The following is a 25,208-nucleotide window of genomic DNA, read 5'->3' as shown; positions in this document are numbered from 1 at the left end:
GTGTGGCCGTCACCATATTTTTTTTTTTTGCCGCATGGGTTCGTGTTTGTATATTTTAAGTACTTTAAATGTAGCTATACTAACCAAATCAACCGCCCACAATGTTTTAAAGTATTTATAATCTAGCGGTAAATATGTAGTTGAGCGGTATTTGTGAAAAAATTGTTAAAAATCTGAAAATACCTTTATTATACGCTCTTTAAATTCCTCTTTTCATTAAAGCCGGCGGAGATAAGAAATTCCAAATACTTTAGGAGACATCGCCATTCTTAATTTTGCTATAGAAGATCTATGTAATCATTCGACCGCCACCATTTTTGTTATTTTGCAGTGAGTTCATGAATGCCTAATTAATTAAAATGGTTGATTAGGTGAGGTCAGTTACATTATAAATACTTTGAAACTAAGGTGACATTAAAAATAATGTGAATTAATTTTAATTATTCTTTAGTTTTAAATTATTTATAATGTAACTGACCTGACCTGACCTAACCAACCGGGACAAAGGATGGACAGAAGGAACTCACGTAATTTTTTTTTTAAATTATTACTTGCGCAACAATATTCAAATAACAAAGAAACCATTAAAATTTGAAACGTTAAAAACTCACATAAGTTAGAGGAGGCTACAATTCATTTGCCATTAGTAGACAATGATAAAGTCGTTCACCTATGCCGCGAAAAAAAAAATAAAAAAATTCATACTCGTAAACAAGAAACAATAGTTAACGCTGCATGAATGAACAGGTATTGTGATGAAATTAAAAAATTTGATATCTCCTAAAGTATTTGGAATTTCTTATCACCGCCAGGTTTAATGAAAACAGGAAGTTGAAGAGCATAGAATAAAAGTATTTTCGGAATTTTTAAATTTTATTTAACAAATATCGCCCAACTATGAAAATTAAAAAATTCTATATCTCCTAAAGTATTTGGAATTTCTTATCTCCGCCGGCTTTAATGAAAAGAGGAATTTAAAGAGCATATAATAAAAGTATTTTCAGATTTTAAACATTTTTTCCCCGCAAATACCGCTCAACTACATATTTAACTAATGTAGCTAACCGTACCTAATCGACCATTAAACATGAGTTGTCCAAAATAAACATACAAGAACCCACGCTGGAAACAAAAAATATGGTCACGGCCGCAGCAATGTACAGGCATGTACGTGTTGGAATTTTTTATCTCCGTAAGTAGGGTTAATAGAGGAAATTTTGTAGCACAAAATAAAAGTGTATTTCCGAATTTTTAACATTTTTTTAAAGGAAGAGGGACTAGTCGAGATAATTACCATATAATTAGGTATAGTAACAGCTATGGTACTGTTTAGGTATTGTAATTTAAGATATATACAGTTATTTCCAAGAAACAAGTGAATACAAAGATGCTGTTTTCAGGGAAATACAAGAAATTTCTAGTACTCGAAAAAAGTATTTTCAGATATTTATTATTAAGTTCATTTCAAGAAAAGTCTTGATGGAAGAAAATTACCGAAATAAATTTTATTTTAAACAAGCACACTAAATTTTTTAATGTAATTTTCTGTTTATTTAGGCCCATTATACAATGACATTGAAACAGAGATGGTTCACACAATCAGATCTCACAGAATAGTGTTTATACAATAGCACGCAGACTGAAAAAGACCCGCAAGGATTAACTCGGCAATCTGAGTTCTGTTTACGTTGCTCCACGCACCCAATAAACACGAGTACATACTTGGCTGCTGTCATAAACATGTTAAAAAATTATCGGAAGTATAAGACTAGCCTATCTAGTGTTTGATTAATAGTCATTTATTTTAAATATGCATGTAAACTTTGCCCATGCAATGGTTTGGAAGAATTTTTTTCAATTTAAATAATATTTTTTAAGATTAAAGAGCAATCTTATCAGTTACAATTAGTTAAGTTTCCATGCATTGTGGAAGCAGAAGACGACACAGTGAAATGTTGAGACATCCATCTCCATTTCAGTGCCATTGTAGAATGGGTCTAGGCCCTATATCTTATTTGATGTAATTTTTTTATTCTATCTGTTCCGTGAGTTGCAGAAATGACAGCTTTTAATACATTTATGCAGTTGATTAAATTGTTAAATTAAAAGATGTCAGTATGTATGGTTGACATGCTTACAATGTTATGCACTGTTTTAAATAAATGTGAGCTATTTTTTATTAAAAATTGTAACATGCCCACCGACAATAATTGTAAGACTTATTAATGTTGGGCATGACACAAGAAAGTACACATTTATCACTGTAAATGTACGGATTCCTGCCGCCATATGTACCTAGAGGTGGGTTGCGACAGCAATTTTCGGTATCAGTCCCAACCTGATACTGATACAGTAATGTACCTAGCTACAAGTCTCTGATACTTCTGTATCAGACGGTCCCAGGAGGCAACAAAGCTCCGCGTACGCAGACCGTGCGACCGGAAGGAGAATCTGATACATTATTTATCACGCCCGGTAATTCTCTACCTCTGTTACTCTCATGTCCGCCTGATACAGCCAGTATCAATCAGTTCAACATTCACTGCAGTTCGTCCTGGCCGTGTATCACCATTTTGCGGGCTGTCATGCTTTGTAGTTAGTATCTTTATAGTGAAATAAGGAATGGATAAGTGCACGAAAAAGACTTCATTTGTGTGGAATTTTTTCACGGAAAATAAAGAGTTTGCTAATTGTAATTTGTGTAAACAAAAACTGAGTTATAAATCATCGACTAATCTGAAGAAACATTTGAAACGTAAAAATTGATATAGTATGCTCACTAATGTACCTATCTGTTTTTTTATTTTTTATTTTTGATAAAATCGTGAATTTTTAATGTATAAAAACACTAGTTACTAATTGTTTTCGAAAAAAGAAAGTCCATATGTTGATTACATCTGTTATTAGTGTCAACTGAGAATTTATTTGCATTTTCATAGCTGTTAGGTGCACAAATATAAATATTATATCTTGTATTAATGTACTTTTTAATATTAAAATTTCATTAGTTTTATTATTGAACGAGACGGTGCACGCACTGCGCACTGAGCGTACTTTGAAGTACGTAGGACAATAAACAAAACGACTTGTAACCAGGGCTGCCACTCTGATATTCATGAAAAACCTAGATAACCTACAAAAAAACCCAGACACATGGGTAAACAACCCAGATGCGTCTAAAATGCTATCGTTGAAAATGTTTGCGTACTAATTCAAAAATATAAACATAACTGGTTTTAATATAAAACAATTAATTACCTTACAAGACTGAAAACGGTTAAATACAACCAATACAAGAAAATTACACTGCAGCAAAATGGCTGTATAAGTAATTCTTGGACCAGTACATATCATAAAAAAACCTACAAATATATACATGACAAAACAAACACCATCACTGCATCCTTTAAACCGGTAATTGTTTTTATAAAACTGCATCATGTACGTTAGTCTTTATTCAGAGTCTGATTCTACAAGATTGGTTTGAAGGTTAATTGTTACATTGGTTTTGTGTTCTGCAAGCCTCTTTGAAGAATGTGTCTAATTTAATATTCGACTTAGCTTCTTGAAAACTAGTTTTGTGTTTATATGTATTTTTGTGTGTGAAACACATAGACTTGTTTGCATTTATCAAACAGATATTGCAACAGATACAGTAGCTACTACCTTTATTATTGTTTTAGGTATAAAAATAATTAAAATTATAAAAAACCTAGAATTGTTGGAATTCATTATTTAAAAACCCAGAAACCCAAACACCATTGGAAAAACCCAGATCTGGGTGGAAAAACCCATGAGTGGCAGCCCTGCTAGTAACAATATCGCTTTGCGCCTCTCCTTCAAGGCTTCAACGCCTTCCCCTGCGCTTCCTCCCCTACATTCTTTCCCTTCTTTATCCCTTATTCGTCGTTCCTGCTCCCTCCCCTTTCACAAGCTCCGCCCAAGTGACCGTCATCTGCGATCGGTTACTGTATTCATTGGCCGTGGTGTTGTTCCAGCTGAATTCTGAACTGATACTAAAGTCTCTGATACTTTTCAAGTGTACTCGTTTGCCGTTCCTGATACAGGCGCGTATCAGTGCCAAAGTATCATGTTGATACTTTTCGACCCACCTCTAAACAGCAGGCAGAACCGCAGATGGCCAACACACACGGCAAGAGTTCCACACATCAGCATTGGCATATCTAGGACTTATAAAACGATAAAGATTGCCATCGTGGTTAACTCCGAGGTTAGACAATAGTTTCAGGGTAAATTTTATTTACTAGGCTGAAGTTGGATTTATTCTAACTTTATTTTCCTTCCCCTCATTTCCCACAACCGGAGATGTGGGCGGAGCCAAGCGGTACAGCACTAAAGATACAAAATACAACACATTCTTGTGTACAGCACTACACATAAAATGTGCAACATAGAACTAAAAATTGTGCAACGGTACAGTAATACACATACAAAATGCAACACTTTTGTACAGCACTACACATAAAATGTGCAACATGAAAATAAATTGTGAAGCGGTACAGTACTACACATACAAAATGCAACACTTTTTGTACAGCACTACACATAAAATGTGCAACAAGTGCTTGACTAACCATAAAATAGCAACATAAAGTACAACACTACACATACAAAATGCAACAAGAAAGGAAATGCGAATACCATTCAGAACATATAAAGTGCAACACTGCAATTGAGTTAACTCTATTGTAGGTTGTAAAGAAGTACAGCCAAACCCAAACAAAATGCAACATTAAAGAAAAATATGAATGTACAGCATAAACATCTTGTACAGTACCGTTATTAATAAAGGTGGCAACAATAGATATGTTAGGCACTTCTGTTGTGTACATGGTCTACTACATAAAAATAGTTATAATTTTGTGGTTCTCAGCGTACAGCACTTACCAAAGGCAGTTGATTCAAAAATATAACACCATTATGCAGAACTACAAAATTCAATTTTTTTTTTTTACTTAAACTAAACGCTGTACAGATAGAGCTGATATGTCTTTCTGTTGTGCGTATTGTGTGCTTTACCAAGAAATTACAAAATGCGTTGTACATGCCGTACAGCTCTCTCAAAATCGTCTAAAACAAAATGATATCACAACTTTGAGCCAGGAAACATTGTTTCATTTTTTTCCCGTAATAAATCAAGGTGGCAACAATAAATATGTTAGGCACTTCTGTTGTGCGCATGGTCTACTACATAAAAATAGTTATAATTTTGTGGTTCTCAGCGTACAGCACTTACCAAAGGCAGTTGATTCAAAAATATAACACCATTATGCAGAAGTACAAAATTCAATTTTTTTTTTTACTTAAACCAAACGCTGTACAGATAGAGCTGATATGTCCTTCTGTTGTGCGTATTGTGTGCTTTACCAAGAAATTACAAAATGCGTTGTACATGCCGTACAGCTCTCTCAAAATCGTCTAAACCAAAATGATAACACAACTTTGAGCCAGGAAACATTGTTTCATTTTTTTCCCGTAATAAATCAAGGTGGCAACAATAGATATGTTAGGCACTTCTGTTGTGCGCATGGTCAACTACATAATAATAGTTATAATTTTGTGGTTCTCAGCGTACAGCACTTACCAAAGGCAGTTGATTCAAAAATATAACACCATTATGCAGAACTACAAAATTCAAATATTTTTTTTTACTTAAACTAAACGCTGTACAGATAGAGCTGATATGTCATTCTGTTGTGCGTATTGAGTGCTTTACCAAGAAAGTACAAAATGCGTTGTACATGCCGTACAGCACTCTCAAAATCGTCTAAACCAAAATGATAACACAACTTTGAGCCAGGAAACATTGTTTCATATTTTTCCCGTAATAAATCAAGGTGACAACAATAGATATGTTAGGCACTTCTGTTGTGCGCATGGTCTACTACATTAAAATTGTTATAATTTTGTGGTTCTCAGCGTACAGCACTTACCAAAGGCATTTGCTTCAAAAATATAACACCATTATGCAGAACTACAAAATTCAAATTTTTATTTTTACTTAAACTAAACGCTGTACAGATAGAGCTGATATGTCATTCTGTTGTGCGTATTGAGTGCTTTACCAAGAAAGTACAAAATGCGTTGTACATGCCGTACAGCTCTCTCAAAATCGTCTAAACCAAAATGATAACACAACTTTGAGCCAGGAAACATTGTTTCATTTTTTTCCCGTAATAAATCAAGGTGGCAACAATAGATATGTTAGGCACTTCTGTTGTGCGCATGGTCAACTACATAATAATAGTTATAATTTTGTGGTTCTCAGCGTACAGCACTTACCAAAGTCAGTTGATTCAAAAATATAACACCATTATGCAGAACTACAAAATTCAAATATTTTTTTTTACTTAAACTAAACGCTGTACAGATAGAGCTGATATGTCATTCTGTTGTGCGTATTGAGTGCTTTACCAAGAAAGTACAAAATGCGTTGTACATGCCGTACAGCTCTCTCAAAATCGTCTAAACCAAAATGATAACACAACTTTGAGCCGGGAAACATTGTTTCATTTTTTCCCCATTATAAATAAAGGTGGCAACAAAAGATCTGTTACGCTCTTCTGTTGTGCGCATTGTCTGCTACATAAAAATAGTTATAATTTTGTGGTTCTCAGCGTACAGCACTTACCAAAGGCATCTGATTCATAAATATAACACCATTATGCAGTCTCAGAAAAACCGAAAAGATGACGGACTTGCGTGATTCATTCGTATATACTGCTTTCGTTGCTATCGTGGAAGTTACACCGCGCATTGGTGATAAAAAATATATAGTTTAAAAGTACTTGAAAACACGCTGTTTTCAATAATTGAACTTAAAACAAAAAAAAAATAATTCTTAGTATAAGAACAAAATTAGCGATGAGAAAAATTGTCACTGTTATAAAAGCGTGGGGTGCTTAGTATGACATTTTAAAAAAGTACTCTCCGTTTCAAAATGAAACTAGTAGAAAATTTTAACGAGTGATCTCGAGCCCTGAATTATAATATAGCCATTTTGAGCGTGTTAGAAAAATGGGGAAATGTAGGATAAAGAAAAGGGGAGACATACTTAGTGAGTAATTTTCGGTAACCGAAAGAGTAATTCGGACGGCCCGGATTAGGAATAGAACCCAGATCTATTGGTTGGGATTTATCTGTTAAGGAACGAAATGCAATGATTTTCTTTTCATTTAAATGTTCATACAAAAAAAGTTTTAGCTTTAAAAAGAAAAAGCTTCTATAAACTCAATCTTTAATATCTTCATTGTAGGTAATAGTCCATTGAAATGTTACATTTTTTAGGCTTTACCTTGCGATTTTTAGAGGACACAATTTTATTTTTTTGATGTGAAGGGGGGGGGGATCTTTGTAAATCTAAAAACAAGTTTGTGGGGTCCAACCCTTGTCCTGCGGCCGCCATCTTGAAAATAGGGGTTGAAATGGTTTTTACGATTTATCTCTTAAACTATTTATTTGATAAAAACATTTGTTAACATTTTTGTTGCAAATTAAATTCTCTACAACTTTGGTCCAGTAACGTTTTGTCGTAGAACTATACATAAAAAAGTTATAAGCGAAAATCTTCAGAAATTCGAGAAATAATTTATATTTTTCGATATAACTTTTTTTTTTTATCATTTTACGAAAAAAATGATATCTGACCATTTTTGTAGATCGTGTTTTGTGGAACAACTTTTATTCGCATTATTTTTTCATTAAGTCAATAGCTAAGGTTTTACAGCGCTCCGAAGTGAGTACTATTTTTCAGTACTCTTAACTATACCTATATTATATGTGTGTACTAATAATATTTCATCAGTTATTGTTTTTATTTTTATTTTGTTATTATAACTTTTTTAATTACAAATTTTGCAATATTATTAATCATTAATTATTGACTCTTTTTCACTCCATAAAAGGATTTAACTTTATTATACTTCTTAAAACTGTATTCTCGGAAATGGGTTTCACTGTTGACCAAGCAGAATCAGACGCAGACGCTCTTATCGTTCGCACTGCTCTTGCTGCATCTCCATTATTTAATACCGTTACTATTGTAACTGAAGATATTGACATACTGATATTGCTCACAGCACTTGGCATAGAGAACAAGCAAATGTATTTTTTTTTTAAACGATCAAAAGGACGAACAGCAGAACAATTATATTGTGCGTCAGGTTTTATGTACGGAAATGTCATTGCGGATAACTTGCTGTTTCTTCATGCTTTTTCCGGATGTGACACAACTTCAGCTCCTTACAATATCGGTAAAATGAAATTTGTGAAAAACCTGGGAAAACATTTAGAGTTTGCAAGTGGAACGGCTTTGTTTCTCAACAAGAGAGTTGACCCTGCTTTGCTCACTGTAATTGGTGAACGTTTTTTTATCTCTTTATACGGTGGTAGTAAAGATGATAATTCTCTTGACAGGCTAAGATACAAACAATTCGCCAAGGCAGTGACAAAAAGTACATTTAACTTATCTTCACTTCCTCCAACACAAGACAGCTCGCTTTCATACTTTCCGAGCCTACCATCAGGTCCAGTCGTGGCTTGGTAATTATAATGATCCTGAAGACTGGGGCTGGAAAAAATGTGGAAAATTATTGATGCCAGTGCAGAACTCTAAACATCCAGCACCCCCTGAGCTTCTAAAATTGATCTTTTGCAAATGCAACGGAAACTGTGGAGCGATGTGTGGATGTCGAAAAGCAGGGCTGAAATGTTCTGCAGTGTGCTTCCATTGTTCTGGAGAGACTTGCAGCAACTTAATGGAACTCTCAGAATTAATAAATGAAAATGACTTTGATGATGAACCGCCGACATTAACACCCCTTCCTTCTCCAGTTCTCCCACTGGTATTTAATTCAGAAAGCCGATCAGATGCTGAGCCGCAGCCTGGTCCATTGAAACGACTGAGGACGGAGTAGTTCTAATTTAGAAAATCACCGTAGATTATGCCTATTGGGGATACCACGTAAAAAAAAACGCGCCTCTAGACTCAACCTCGTGGGTGGTGGGGAAAAGAGTCAATAATTAATTATTAATAATATTGAAAAATTTGTAATTAAAAAAGTTATAATAACAAAATAAAAAAAACAATAACTGATGACATATTATTAGTACACACGTATAATATAGGTATAGTTAAGAGTACTGAAAAATAGTACTCACTTCGGAGCGCTGTAAAACCTTAGCTATTGACTTAATGAAAAAATGATGCGAATAAAAGTCGTTCCTCAAAAAACAATCTACAAAAATGGTTAGATATCATTTTTTCGTAAAATGATAAAAAAAAAAGTTATATTGAAAAATATAAAATTTTTTCTCGAATTTCTGAAGATTTTCGCTTATAACTTTTTTATTTATAGTTCTACGACAAACAGTTACTGGACCAAAGTTGTAGAGAATTTAATTTTCAACAAAAAATGTTTACAATTGTTTTTTATCAAATAAATAGTTTAAGAGATATATCGTAAAAACCATTTCAACCCCTATTTTCAAGATGGCGGCCGTGGGACAAGGGTGGCGACCCCACAAACTTGGTTTTAGCTTTACACTGACCCCCCCCCCCTCCCCTACACATCAAAAAAATAAAATTGCGTCCTTTAAAAAACGCAACCCCAAATGTAACTTTTCAATGGACTATAAATAATTTTTGTTTTGTGCGAAATTTTTTGTTAGTATTTTACATTTGCTAGTAAAATGCGAAAGTAGATGTTATTTTTTTGTAGGTACTTTTTGTTTTACTTATATATAGTTTTTATTACGCATATATTCCTTGTATGTATGACCCCAGTAATGTAATGTAAGTTTGCGAGATGTGCACTAACGATCAAATATAAAAAATACGTTTACTAACCGTTCATGGAAATAGCCGTTTGCCTAGAATAGTTTTGTATATTAAGTATATGTGCATATACATATATGTATATGGACATATATATATGTGTGTGTATCGCGTAATTATCTTTACTTATATGTAACATAATTTCATTATTTATGATATTGATAAGTTTTAAATTTTCTATATTTGACTTGAATAATTGGTCCTAATTAATTTGCCAAATTCCATTATTTTAAGTACACTATAAACTCGTTAATACGTGATGGTCGGGACGGAGATAATCACGGATTACCGAATTTCACGGACTAGCGATTAAAAGCCCGGAAGGTGTTGTCAAGCTTCTCAGACATCGGCGTGCAGCTGGGTTAAGTCCAAGGTCATGTGACGTAACATCTCCCGAGTCTTACTGCGCCTTGGCAGCAGATTGATAAAAAATAGTAAACTCCCCTTTATTCGTGTTAATTGGGACCCGCCGATGTCCGGATAATTTTAATTCTGTTAAAAAAAAAAAAAAAAATCAACAAACCCGCATACTCTGTTCACGGTAAGGGCCGTCTTCGAATTAGTGACTCGGCTTAGAAAAAATACGGCACTGCCTAGCCCATGGTGTAAAGAAAGGGAGGTGAAACCGTCCGGCCGCCCAAACTCATCCTCCACTGCGCACTACGTCACCTTGGTCGCACCGCCCGGTCTACACGCAGCGCGCTTACGGGAATACGACGCACAGACAGTTCATTTACAATCGTTTGAATAGCGAGAGTTTCCACGAAGCGTAAAAATACTTGGTTATGTACATTGTATAGCATGCATTTAGAACATACAGTTTACATATATCAGTATCAAAACACGGGGTTTATATTAATAATAAAATTTATAAAGCAATATTTTTTCCCGCTCTTTCATCACTTTCAAAATGTTGACTGGGTCTTGTATTTATCTATAGAGCAACCCACTCTTAGATTGCAGTGTGGAAGTAAATGGGCGCATTCTCTCTCTCTCTCTCTCTCTCTCTCTCTCTCTCTCTCTCTCTCTCTCTCTAACACACGCCGATTGCCGTTAGCGCTGTCCTTGTTTCTTCGTGCGTTGTTGCCAAATATCAAATGAAATTAAAATTTTAATTTTTGGACCAAGCTTTTTTTCATATTGTATAGCCTCGAAATACGCATCAGCCAATGCTTATTTTGAATACTTAACAATATTTTAAGTGTCCGAAAAAATTAAAAAAAACATAACTTATTCACTGCGAACTGTTTTGAAGTATTCCGAGATGTTTCACATCATAAAAAAATAACCTACATGTGTATTTCATTCAGATTTTTTTTATTAATAAATTAATGCCTTAGGACGCCACCGAACAAATGTTAAGACAAAATCTATACAGGTTACACTTGAATAATTTTTTTAATATATTGGAATGTATTTTCTCACAAACTGACACATCAAAAAGTTGACCAGCGGAAAACTTTTTTTCTATTAAAGATAGATGGGGGACGAAAGCGTGAAAAATGTTCACAATGAATTGAATTAGTTTTTAAAAGCAGCTCCATCTCAATTGCTTCTACAGTTTCCGTGGAAATAGCTATTAAAGATGTGTCTTATCGCTCTTATCAGTACAAGAGCGCGCTGCAATAGAGGTTTCTCTCACAAGCTGCCGTCGTAAGAGGAAACAGGGTCGTGTGTTTAGATAAGTGGGGTTCTGTCCTGCAAGCAATTTCAAATACATGGCTTCCTTAGTCAACCATGTATTTCCTTAGACACGCATTTCTGAAAACCAGCCTGCCAGTTCGTATCGCGTCTCGCGGCGAAGCAACGCGTTGTGTCCGGTGACTCGTTACAGTTATAATTTTGACAAACAAATTATATATTAACATACGTGATTTTATTTTCTACATTTATTTATATTACGTACATATAAAATATGGAAGTTAGAACACCGAAAAGAAATTATATCGGTAAGCTACGTGGGAGGGAGCGCAAGATTGTGTTGAATGTATTTGAGTATTATTCAAAAAATATGAGTGTGTGCAATGAAATTAAGGAAGCTTACAATTCTTCTGGTCAGCTCTGTGATACTCTTATGGAAGGGGTATCAACATTGGTCAGCGGTAGCGATAGTGATTAAAAGGTAGGTATGTGATGTTATTAATTTCTTAATCAAGTTAACGTTACATTTATCGTATAAATTCCTATGAATGAAATGTGTGTGAACAGATTCTTGTTGTAAGTTAAATTTAAAAAAAATTCCTTATCGGCACAGCCTAAAGGCGCAGGAAGATTTTGATGATTATATTTCTTTACATTGGAATAAAAAGGGATTTTTATATCCTTAAACCCATATTTTTTTCTTCCCCTTGCAGTAATGGTTGTTACAAAATAACAAAGTTTTGGAAAATAATTATGATATTTACAAACAATTTAAACAGATTTGATAAGGTGTCTACTAAGGCAGTTACGTTTTTTTTGTCCGGTGAAAATATTTTTCGAACCCATGCAGTTATGGCTGGTCGTAAGAAAAATTTATTTAGAAAACATTTTTTGGCATTAGATACTACGAGTTATCATACGTTAAAACGGATGCGATATTATTCATATTATGGGAGTTGTTGCGATTTTTCTGTTTTTCAAAAAATCTTCCCCATTTCGACCCAATTGTTCGGATTTTTCCCATAACTACTCGACCGAGAATTTCCATTACCTACCGTATTTTATTTATCATTTTGGACATGACTTGTCCAAAAATACGGCATTTATCGGGCCCATGAAAATGTGATTATATATATATATATATATGGGATTTTTATAACATAAAAGAAAACTATAAGAAATATTCGTGTACAATAGGTAGTTTTTATTTGAAATTTACATAAAAGTGGCATTATTACAAATTTATATGTGTAATAGTATAAAATATTATAAATTACGATATGATTTATTAAAATGCTTCTTGTTCAATCCGAATTACAAATACACACATCTCCTGAAATTCGTAATGTGTTAGAGATTTGGCAACAGCGCGCGCCATAAGCCGTGTACTGCAATCTAAGAGTGGGACGGGCTATAGATACCGCAATGGCCATAAATGTCAGCACTGTCGAAAAAAAAAATGATTTTTCATAAAACGACACAGAATTGTAATGTGAATTCGAATGATTACACTTAGAAAATATTTATTATGAATATTAATCTAATAGAGATAATGAACATTCAGGATGCCGGCAACAGAAAATAATACACACATATTATTAAAAAAATTGACATCAAATAAAGTTTTTTTAAATACTTATTTGTAATTTACATAACCATAAGCACTTTTCATTTATTTCATTATTTTAATTTTATTTATTTTCAAACAATAAACAAAATGATAAATAATGACCAAAAACATATTAAAAAAATTGGTTTTCCATAAAGTCGGTTTACGGACGATAGGTTAACGTGAAAACGTTATAACACAACATTGATGAAATGATTGCATACTTATATGAATAAAATTGAATCATTTTTATTTTAATAATAAAATAATAAATACTTGAAATTATACTAGTAGGTAATCATATTTATTGCCGAAATTGTTGTTGTAATAAGCAATGAAAACCACATTAAATGTTCACTTCACTTTATAAACAGTCGACGAAACAGTTCACGTGTAGATGTAAGTTGTGTGCTGCCGCTGTTTCTTCTCCTCGGACGCATAGGCCAATCGTGTGGAAGAGAAATAGATGTGGCGCAAGCGTACAATGAGCGTAACGGGACACAGCGTAACGGAACAATTTGCGTAATGGAACACTTTTTCGTGCGTGCAGCCGGCGTTCATCGTTTATTAGACGTCACGTCAAAAATATATTTAAAGCATATTATTAAACCAAATAGCTCTACAATATTCAGCAAAAAAACAGTTTGCAGGCATTACGCTGAGAATGCACTGAGCGATGGTCCCTGTAAACTTTATTTTTAAGTATTTACAACAGAAGTTTTTTTAATTTCTTAAATGCTATTTAAGGCATGAAACACAAACTCTTAAACAAAATTATATCATTATCTAAACGCTTGAATGGGAAAAATTGGCAAAATCAAGAGTTGCTAACAATTCATTTACGTTAATTTTAAATATTGTGTGTAACCAACAAAATAACACAACACAGGCAGATTGTAATGCCGAAATCTTAAAATACCTTTAGTAGGTAAAGAACATGTTATTAAAATCAGTATGATCACATGTAACTAGAGAAGTATACTAATTCACTTTACCCGCATTTTAAATGGTATTTTGCATTAACATTATTATGTTAAATACATATGAATAGTAATGAAATAGCAATGAAATAAAAATTAACTGCTTCCAAAGCCTATACGAATTCATTTAAAAGAAACATATCATACCTCGAATTACAAAAGTGGTTGTATGTAAGCCTGTTTTGTTTCTGTATATTTTATAATTAATATCTCACAGTTTTGCGTGTATATTTAATTATATTTTAACGTAACAATATAATACGTCCTCCCCATTACATTTAAGAGAACAATTTAAACAATAGAAAAAATGTGCATGTTTCTTTCTGACGTATATGTAGTTCACATTCCTACTTTTATTCGATTGGTTTACATGCATTGATGAAATATTTTCCCCCCTTTATTAATGCTACATAACCTAGTGTTTAGGTTATTTCTATAACAAACAAGAAAAAAAGTTAAATTGAAATAAATTCTGTAGTTCTCGCTGATGCCCGAACACACAAACATTTTAAAAACCATTGATTTCAGTTTTATTAATGTATATAAATACGTTTAAATACCATTAAATAAATTCATTCAATAAATAACCTATTGACCGTGAAAAACTTTGTTATTACACGTAATAACTCAGTATTTAGCACGAAATATATTCCTTGACCAAATATTAACCTACAGTTAATCATACAAAATAATTTAAAATAATTTCTCGTGTTATAAAACAAGTGAAATTTCTACTTAAAACCACGTTGGTTTAAACTTAAATCTGCTAACACAAAAAATTTTCCTTCCTTTTGCATACGTTCACCCACTTATTGCAAAGATGTTCATTTTTTTTTGGAAATGAAAAATATTTTATGCCAGAATCTCGAGGCCTTTTTGAATGATTGTTAAATTCGAACTGTGCACAGCTACATAAAAACACTCGGGATTATATAAGAACCAACAATTACAAAAATTCGCCCGAGACGCAGATGAAATGGATGGGAAGCGCCTGGAAGAAGAGCGCTGGCTACAACCAAGGTGACATAGCAAGGGAGCGCGTGGAGGGGGAAAACCTGCGCACGGTTTCACCTCCCCTTCCTTACACCATGACCCAGCCATTATTTCACGATCATTTTCAACAGACGAAGAGAAAAAGATAAGATCGTGCTGACCTTGCACACATAAATTTTGGGTAGGCACCCCCTTCAGTCGGTGGTCGTCTCTCGGGGCGTGCGCATCTCTCTCGCGGGCTGTTGGCTAGTTCCCTGTGCCATATTGGGTAACCGAAGGCTGGCAGTGCGTATGGGATTTGTGTGCGTGCTGGGGGCGGCCTAGCAGCGCCAACTGCTACCGACCGCGTCCCGCGGGTGGCGGATACGGGAGCCCAGCTCGAGAGTTGCAATCTCGCTGGGGTGGCTGTGAATAACCAATAGCAATCCGCGGACCAATGGCCGGCCTGTGGAGTCGTTATTACGGCTATCGGGGTGAAAGGTAGCCTGAATGTAGCTCGGCGCGTGGCAGGAAGCAGCTTCGTCGGCGAAGGCACCTCAGGGGAGCTCATGTGCCCAGGATGCGAAGTATAGACGAACTGCGGGCTGGAACTTGCGGAGCTGTGAACTGCTGCGCGCGCAACGGAATTGAAATGCATCGGAACTCTGAAGGAAGACATCATGAACCTTCAGCTGGGGTTACTGTAGGTCTGGCAGTAGTAGCCTCGAGCGGCGCGACCTTCAACCGTCTCGGGGATTTTGGGTGGCGAGGTTGGTTCCCTCCCCCCACCCTGGCATGAAAAGTACTGCTGTTAACCTGAAGAAGGAAGATAAAGATGGCGCAACGTCAGGCTGCCTTTCGCTCTGTGCACCCGCAGTTCGAGCCGGTTTACTGGCTCGTCTGCCCACTTCTGTTTTAACTGTGGCTGCCTGGGCAGCTGTGGCTGGGCTGACGAGTGAAGTCGCCCGCCCCTGGGGGCGCTTGCGCCCCTGATTAATAACAACCCTGGAGTTCCCAAACTTTAAATGTGGGCCGCAAGGCCCAAGCACCCAACTCCAGCATGGTTGATTTTTCAGCCCCTCCAACTCTTCTTACCTGGACCCTTCTTCCCTCTTGTCCAGTAGTTACCTGCTTGCTTAAGGGGCCCGCCTCGTCAGGGGTGTATGTGTGTTAGTGAGGCGGGATGATAAGCGCGACGCTCGATGGTATTTCTAGCGCGGTGTCGCCTCTAAGCGCAAGTCTCTGAACTGGCGCGCAGTCTTCTCGTCGTCACAGGATAATCGTGAAATTTTAGCGGTGACGGCAACATTATATGGCGGAGAAATGAAGATAAAGGTGTAATGCAAGCCCCTTAAGTGCTTTTAATAATCTGTACTGGTTGTTTTACGCCTAAAAATTACTCTGAAAACATGCGTTTTAGCCATTTTAACTCTTATAGAAATACAGTTTAAAAACATGATCCAAAATTAAAAGTACTTTTCGGGCCTCAGCGAACTCTTAAATGCTTTTCGTAAACATACCCCAATAGGATATCTTGAGTAGTTTTGAAATCGCGTTGTTTTTCCTGAAGCTCTGCGCACCGTCTGTGTGACCAGGTAGGCGGGCCCCTTAATGCATGATATTTGATCCCCGCATGAACGGGCCCAGGGTTTTCCCTGTGTCTGTGCAGGTTTTACCTGGGTCACATTAGCTAGCTTTTAAGCTAGGCGACCAATGGGGCGTCAGTCATGGCGCCAATCGCAGCCATGGCTGGCCAGTAAACCCCAATAGCACACGATGCATGCGCCCTTGTCCCGCATGGTTAAAAACCCGCGTGGTAGAGTGTATAGGCTTCGGCCTTAGACACACTAAGGTCCTCCCCTAACCTGGACCCTCCCCTACACACTTAGAATTAACTTAGGCTAGGAAAAAAATCACCCCCTTCCCAACACCCCTTCGTCCAGCCGAGTGCCAGTCAGACACGTCACTCGCCAGGCGCCTGCCGTGCATTGGCGGGCGGAAAGTAACTCAGCAGCACATGAAACAACATTCGAACAAAGGGAGACGGGAAGCAGAAGTCAGGACATCCCCTCAAGTTTAAAGAGTGACAAATGTGACAGCTGAAAGGGGGGCGACACAAAGGGTCGGTACAAACAGCGTTGCAGAGTTTGGCGGCCCATGCGATGGCTTGCAGTGTTTGCCGGCCGCCGGCCAGCGTGACGTTAATTTTAAGCGCTTAAAACTTTTATTTCTCTTTTTTCTCTGCACTTTTAAATCGTCCCTAATTATTCGAATTCCGAATTAGCGCATCACGGATTAACGAGGTTCTACTGTGTAAGCCGAAAATACGAATTTCAATAATATATTTCTCAAGTCTTCAGTGATTGCTAAATATTTAACAGCAGGGACGTAGCATATATGATTTAAATGTTGCCTCAAAAACACTTTTTTTTTTTTTTTAATTCTTAGGTGATTTTCAAGGCCTATTTAAAATAGTGTATTTACTCCTCTGGCTGAAATTTTTCAATATTTTATGTTTAGACTTTTCACTGCTTTAACAATAAGAAGTAACTGTACTAAATGGCTATTAATATTTATATTTTGACAAACAGTACATCATCTGCGATTAAGTTACTTGTATTTTGAACATTAATATATAATAAACATTTATTATGTATCGTATAGAAAGCATGGTTTTAAATCCATGTATTTGAATACTTTATTTTGTTTTGATCATCAATAAAATAAAACCAAAATATTTTGCTAATTTTTATGAAATATTATTTTTAGTTATTAACTATCGACACGTTTATAAAAAGAGTTGGTACATTGCAGGTAGTAATTAAATGAAGCAGTATTTTTTTTTTTTGTTATTTCGTTTCTTCGAAGTGAATTGATAGATTATTGTAAAATCTGCTTTACAACATTACCAGTGAACTGGAAAAATTGGCAAAGGTAAGTTTAATATTATAGGTATTTAAAATAATTCATATTGATTTCAACTAATAAGAATTCAAAATTAAGTTCGTAATTTGAAAGGTTGCATTGTTTTCATTAAAAACATTTTTTGTCTTACTATAAACATACCCATAAACTGAAATAATTACAATTTATAGCGTACACAAAGTAGCCAAACAAAACCCGCCCAATGTCATCTATAAATATAATCAACCATCAAATCGCGCCTAATATAATTACTGAATTAATTATATGCGCACTACATCGCGTACATCATTTCATTGTAATCGCAAAACAATACCATTGGGTAAGTTGCCTGAACTGTGTACGTATGAAACTAATGTAACAGTTGTTTACCACAACAAACAAATGATATTGATTGTTAATAATCTCAAAACTAGCTTCATGTAGGAAGATTATGACATGTCATACAACATGCGAAGGTACATAATTAAAGAAATATAATTATCATTGTTGCTGCCTGCCTATCAAACTTTATTGCAGAGCTTCTTAGGAAGTTATGTAATTAACAAAGAAAAATTAAACTAAATTTTATGAAGGTGTCCAAATTAAACCTAAATATATAAGTAATTTATGGCCTTTAAATGCCTTTGTACAATGATTTGTGTTATTTACATAGTTATTTTTATGACAATGTAAAAAGGCTCATAAATTGTTTGGATATAATAGAAAAGAAAATTTAAAAAAAAGTATATAGTTTCTACATCACCAAATGAAAGATGAGGTGCGTTTTTATATTAACTATTATGCCACAATACGTACATTTAATTAGTTGGCTATGTATTGATATCAGAACAATATAAATTCGTTATTTTTGTTGAAAATAGACTGGACATCTCCCAAAACTCGATGCTTATGATTTTATGATTTTTTCCACTGGTTTATGCTGACTGTTATGTTATTACATTCTCACTATGAAAGGTTTTCAATGTTATAGGTTAAAAATGCTATATTTTAATTTGAAGTTTTTAGTAATTTCTTTGTACACAAATTGAAAACATGGACAAACTCGAATTACCGAGAGCAGAGGATTTACCGGTACTTATGGTTATTGAATATAAGATTCTTTTTACAATCAGGCAATAAGATCTCCCTAACTTATTTCACAGAAATATAAAACCAAAGTTCTCTTTTATTACGCCTTGTGACTTACAAATACTTTGAAACAACGATGTTAATAAGGCATATCGTACAAGAAATGCGTACAAATGTTTTTGACGAAATTGTGTTGGATTTTTCTGGAAAAAAAAATATTAGTTTGCAAAGCCACTCATACAAATACCCGATGGTATTAAACTTAAGTTTTACCGCAAATAAAACTAAAAGGAATTTTAATAAACAGCAATTCGAAATGTCAATTCACAATGTTTACCGGCTCAAAGTTGTGTTATCATTTTGTTTGGCGATTTTGAGAGGGCTGTACGACATGTACAACGCATTTTGTACTTTCTTGGTAAAGCACTCAATACGCACAACAGAATGACATATCAGCTCTATCTGTAGAGCGTTTAGTTTAAGTAAAAAAAAAATATTTGAATTTTGTAGTTCTGCATAATGGTGTTATATTTTTGAATCAACTGCCTTTGGTAAGTGCTGTACGCTGAGAACCACAAAATTATAACTATTTTTATGTAGTAGACCATGCGCACAACAGAAGTGCCTAACATATCTATTGTTGCCACCTTGATTTATAATGGGAAAAATATGAAACAATGTTTCCCGGTTCAAAGTTGTGTTATCATTTTGGTTTAGACTATTTTGAGAGAGCTGTACGGCATGTACAACGCATTTTGTAATTTCTTGGTAAAGCACTCAATACGCACAACAGAAAGACATATCAGCTCTATCTGTACAGCGTTTAGTTTAAGTAAAAAAAAAAAATTGAATTTTGTAGTTCTGCATAATGGTGTTATATTTTTAATCAACTGCCTTTGGTAAGTGCTGTACGCTGAGAACCACAAAATTATAACTATTTTTATGTAGTAGACCATGCGCACAACAGAAGTGCCTAACATATCTATTGTTGCCACCTTGATTTATAATGGGAAAAATATGAAACAATGTTTCCCGGCTCAAAGTTGTGTTATCATTTTGGTTTAGACGATTTTGAGAGAGCTGTACGGCATGTACAACGCATTTTGTAATTTCTTGGTAAAGCACACAATACGCACAACAGAAGGACATATCAGCTCTATCTGTACAGCGTTTAGTTTAAGTAAAAAAAAAAATTGAATTTTGTAGTTCTGCATAATGGTGTTATATTTTTGAATCAACTGCCTTTGGTAAGTGCTGTACGCTGAGAACCACAAAATTATAACTATTTTTATGTAGTAGACCATGCGCACAACAGAAGTGCCTAACATATCTATTGTTGCCACCTTGATTTATAATGGGAAAAATATGAAACAATGTTTCCCGGCTCAAAGTTGTGTTATCATTTTGGTTTAGACGATTTTGAGAGAGCTGTACGGCATGTACAACGCATTTTGTAATTTCTTGGTAAAGCACACAATACGCACAACAGAATGACATATCAGCTCTATCTGTACAGCGTTTAGTTTAAGTAAAAAAAAAAATTTGAATTTTGTAGTTCTGCATAATGGTGTTATATTTTTGAATCAACTGCCTTTGGTAAGTGCTGTACGCTGAGAACCACAAAATTATAACTATTTTTATGTAGTAGACCATGCGCACAACAGAAGTGCCTAACATATCTATTGTTGCCACCTTGATTTATTACGGGGAAAAAATGAAACAATGTTTCCTGGCTCAAAGTTGGGTTATCATTTTGGTTTAGACGATTTTGAGAGAGCTGTACGGCATGTACAACGCATTTTTTACTTTCTTGGTAAGGCACTCAATACGCACAACAGAAAGACATATCAGCTCTATCTGTACAGCGTTTAGTTTAAGTAAAAAAAAAATATTTGAATTTTGTAGTTCTGCATAATGGTGTTATATTTTTGAATCAACTGCCTTTGGTAAGTGCTGTACGCTGAGAACCACAAAATTATAACTATATTTATGTAGTAGACCATGCGCACAACAGAAGTGCCTAACATATCTATTGTTGCCACCTTGATTTATTACGGGAAAAAAATGAAACAATGTTTCCTGGCTCAAAGTTGTGTTATCATTTTGGTTTAGACGATTTTGATAGAGCTGTACGGTGAGTACCAAGCATTTTGTAATTTCTTGGTGAAGCACACAACACACACAAAAGAATGACATATCAGCTCTATCCTTACATCGTTTAGTTAAAGTTAAAAAAATATTTGAATGTTGTAGTACTGCATATTGGTGTAATTTTTTTGATTCAAATGCCTTTGGTACGTGCTGTACGGTGGAACCACATATTTATAATTTTTTTGAATTAGCAGACCATGCGCAGAACAGAAGAGCCCAACAGCTCTATTGTGCAACCTTTATTAATAACGGTACTGTACAAGATGTTTATGCTGTACATTCATATTTTTCCTTTAATGTTGCATTTTGTTTGGGTTTGGCTGTACTTCTTTACAACCTACAATAGAGTTAACTCAATTGCAGTGTTGCACTTTATATGTTCTGAATGGTATTCGCATTTCCTTTCTTGTTGCATTTTGTATGTGTAGTGTTGTACTTTTTGTTGCTATTTTATGGTTAGTCAAGCACTTGTTGCACATTTTATGTGTAGTGCTGTACAAAAAGAGTTGCATTTTGTATGTGTAGTACTGTACCGCTTCACTTTTTTTTTCGAGTTACACATTTTATGTGTAGTGCTGTACAAAAGTGTTGCATTTTGTATGTGTATTACTGTACCGTTGCACAATTTATTTTATTTCCGTGTTGCATATTTTATGTGTAGTGCTCTACAAAAAGTGTTGCTATTTGTATGTGTAGTACTGTACCATCGCACAATTTTTAGTTCTATGTTGCACATTTTATGTGTAGTACTGTACACAAGAACGTATTGTATTTTGTATCTTCAGTGCTGTACCGCTTGGCTCCGCCCACATCTCCGGGTGTGGGAAATGAGGGGAAGGAAAATAAAGCTAGAATAAATCCAACTTCAGCCTAGTTTTTATTTTCTAGGTTAGCTAAATCAATAAATCTTACAGGTTAGTCTAAAAATGAACTATTGAGGTTTGTTGGATTAATATGAACATAATAAAAATCACTAACCTTAAAAGGTGGACTTCATTTTAATTGGTCCTTTATTTTTTTTGGTATGTAACTTATGGGAACCACATAAATATATTATTACACAAGGGAAATTTTTTTAGTTTCCTCCTTATGTTCAGTTGCAAAACATTTATTGAAACTAGTTTACAGATAGCTAACATATACAGTTTTAAATATTATTTACATTAGGTTAGATAAGAAAAACTATAAAATAGTTTTATCAGTTAAATAGGCTGGGTTAGCATGATTCAAAATACTGAAAAATAGTCTGGGCAGTTTGCTAGGTTAGGTCAGCTACATGCACTATGTACCTAAAATACTGTTACACACTCAACGGTAATAATTTTGGTAATAAAATGGCAACGGCAGCACCAATGTACAGGTATGTTAATTTATAAACGGCGATATCTACTAAAAGAGCTGGAATTTCGTATCTCTGCAAGTCTTAAGGAAGAGGGACAAGTCGAGATAATTACCATAGTTTTGTATTGCATATCCAAGTCCATCCCTTGATCCTGATATGATTCTGTATGATTGATCCTGTGGTACATGATGCTGTTTTAATTTATTACATAGAAAGATCCTGAATATAATAACAATTGTGATGTACAATGAATATGATAGTATTATCAGATCAAATAAAAATCCGAAAGTGATTGTTTACTTCCTAACATTATTTGTAATAGTTTTTTTTCTGGATCTTTTGACGTACTAAATTAAAACAGCAGGCATCATGTACAACAGGATCATGCCATCAGGATCAATGGATAAACTTGGATACGTGATAGGGAACAATTACCTAGAGTATTTTTAATAAACCTAACCTAATGCAATCTATCCATGAAACTGTAAATTTAGAGTAAAATGATTTGAAAAATCACGATGTTCCTATCCACAATGACCAAAAATATTCACGGAAATCGGTATATCAACTGCGATTATTGAATCCCGGTCATTAGCCAGCTACGTGAATAACGAATGGACAACACACTATATACGCAAATCAAAATTTAAAAGAATAAAACCTATATTAATATATTAAGTACTTACGAACAACAACAGCAAAACAAATTAACTCAGAGGTCAATCTAAGTTAACTAGAGGTGGGTCGAAAAGTATCAACCTGATACTTTGTCACTGATACGCGCCTGTATCAGGAACGTCAAACGAGTACACTTGAAAAGTATCAGAAACTTTAATATCAGTTCAGAAGTTACCTGGAATAACACCACGGCCAATGAGCGCAGTACCCGATCGCAGATGATGGTCACTTGGGCGGAGCTTGTGAAAGGGGAGGGAGCAGGAACGACGAATAAGGGATAAAGAAGGGAAAGAATGTAGGGGAGGAAGCGCAGGGGAAGGCATTGAAGCCTTGAAGTAAAACAATAATAAAGGTAGTAGCTACTGTATCTGTTGCAATATCTGTTTGATAAATGCAAACAAGTCTATGTGTTTCACACACAAAAATACATATAAACACAAAACTAGTTTTCAAGAAGCTAAGTCGAATATTAAATTAGACACATTCTTCAAAGAGGCTTGCAGAACACAAAACCAATGTAACAATTAACCTTCAAACCAATCTTGTAGAATCAGACTCTGAATAAAGACTAACGTACATGATGCAGTTTTATAAAAACAATTACCGGTTTAAAGAATGCAGTGATGGTGTTTGTTTTGTCATGTATATATTTGTAGGTTTTTTTATTATATGTGCTGGTCCAAGAATTACTTATACAGCCATTTTGCTGCAGTATAATTTTCTTGTATTGGTTGTATTTAACCGTTTTCAGTCTTGTAAGGTAATTAATTGTTTTATATTAAAACCAGTTATGTTTATATTTTTGAATTAGTACGCAAACATTTTCAACGATAGCATTTTAGACGCATCTGGGTTTTTTTTGTAGGTTATCTAGGTTTTTCATGAATATCAGAGTGGCAGCCCTGGTTACAAGTCGTTTTGTTTATTGTCCTACTTCAAAGTACGCTCAGTGCGCAGTGCGTGCACCGTCTCGTTCAATAATAAAACTAATGCAATTTTAATATTAAAAAGTACATTAATACAAGATATAATATTTATATTTGTGCACCTAACAGCTATGAAAATGCAAATAAATTCTCAGTTGACACTAATAACAGATGTAATCAACATATGGACTTTCTTTTTTCGAAAACAATTAGTAACTAGTTTTTTATACATTAAAAATTCACGATTTTATCAAAAATAAAAAATAAAAAAACATAGGTACATTAGTGAGCATACTATATCAATGTTTTTTCAAATGTTTCTTCAGATTAGTCGATGATTTATAACTCAGTTTTTGTTTACACAAATTACAATTAGCAAACTCATTATTTTCCGTGAAAAAATTCCACACAAATGAAGTCTTTTTCGTGCACTTATCCATTCCTTATTTCACTATAAAGATACTAACTATAAAGCATGACAGCCCGCAACATGGTGATACACGGCCAGGACGAACTGCAGTGAATGTTGAACTGATTGATACTGGTTGTATCAGGCGGGCATGAGAGTATCAGATGTAGAGAATTACCAGGCGTGATAAATAATGTATCAGATTCTCCTTCCGGTCGCACGGTCTGCGTACGCGGAGCTTTGTTGCCTCCTGGGACCGTCTGATACAGAAGTATCAGAGACTTGTAACATGGTACAATGCTGTATCAGTATCAGGTTGGTACAGATACCGAAAATTGCTGTAACAACCCACCTCTAAAGTTAACAAATTCAAATACAGCAGCAACCACACAGCAAGCACAAAGCACAGAGCAAAATCAAAATGGCGATGTAGTTAGCTATTCAAGTTGTATTTAGAAAATAAAATTGATTTCCGGTCACATGTTATTCATTTCCGGAGTGGCAGCAGTAAAATCCGATACAGAATTGACTGCTGCCACTCGAGTGTCAGCAGACACTCCGAAAATACAAAGCTAATAAAATTTAGGCAGAAACAATTAATTGGTGTTTACGAAATTAAAATATATTTTACTACCACTACACTTGTTAGTG

General features: G+C 34.8%; 1 protein-coding gene across 1 annotated transcript in view; it reads left to right on the top strand.

Moving 5' to 3' along the window:
• The window catches only part of LOC134537460 (uncharacterized), a 69,021-nt gene that overhangs the window by 714 nt on the left and 43,099 nt on the right, over positions 1-25,208 (top strand). The window lies entirely within an intron of this gene.

This window comes from Bacillus rossius, chromosome 1 (genome assembly GCF_032445375.1).
Source record: "Bacillus rossius redtenbacheri isolate Brsri chromosome 1, Brsri_v3, whole genome shotgun sequence".
Lineage (NCBI taxonomy): Eukaryota > Metazoa > Arthropoda > Insecta > Phasmatodea > Bacillidae > Bacillus > Bacillus rossius.
This window is presented reverse-complemented; position numbering and strand designations above follow the sequence as displayed.